Below are 532 nucleotides of genomic sequence, written 5' to 3'. Positions count from 1 at the left end.
ACAAAAACCAGTATAGGCAATCAGAAGCCAGTTCAGATCTGTAACAGAACACAAGTTCAGTGTACCCAAAGAACCCAGTCTGCCTGTGTCCTTAGCCCAACACGGCTACAATCGACACCCCTGTGCACATAAACCACTTTCAAAATGGCCAAGACCAGTTTAAGACGAACCGGGATGGACCGACTATCAGATTTAACCGATTTGGGTTAAATCGGTTGACTGAACTTCTGTCGCAGATCCAACAGACTCGCCCTGTGCCTGAAGAAGAGTGTTTGTACCCCAAAGCTTGCAAAGAACCATTTTCCCACCGTGTAGTTAGTCTAAGAAAAGAGACCGCATCTACAGCACAGCCTGGGGTTCAACGCCTCCCTCTCCCCCGCAGTCCCGGGGGGGCCCGCCACACTGCCTGTCCCTAGTGCTTCATGCTGTCAACTGTGAAATGTGCGCAGGGCGCAGCCCGCCCGCAGGCGCAGCGCCTCAGCCCCGAGCACACGAGGCGGGCCGAGCGACGTCACGCGGCACACAAGCCCCG

The sequence above is a fragment of the Alligator sinensis genome, unplaced genomic scaffold (assembly GCF_000455745.1).
Source record: "Alligator sinensis unplaced genomic scaffold, ASM45574v1 scaffold194_1, whole genome shotgun sequence".
Taxonomy (NCBI): Eukaryota; Metazoa; Chordata; order Crocodylia; family Alligatoridae; genus Alligator; species Alligator sinensis.
Note: the sequence above shows the minus strand (reverse complement) of the source record.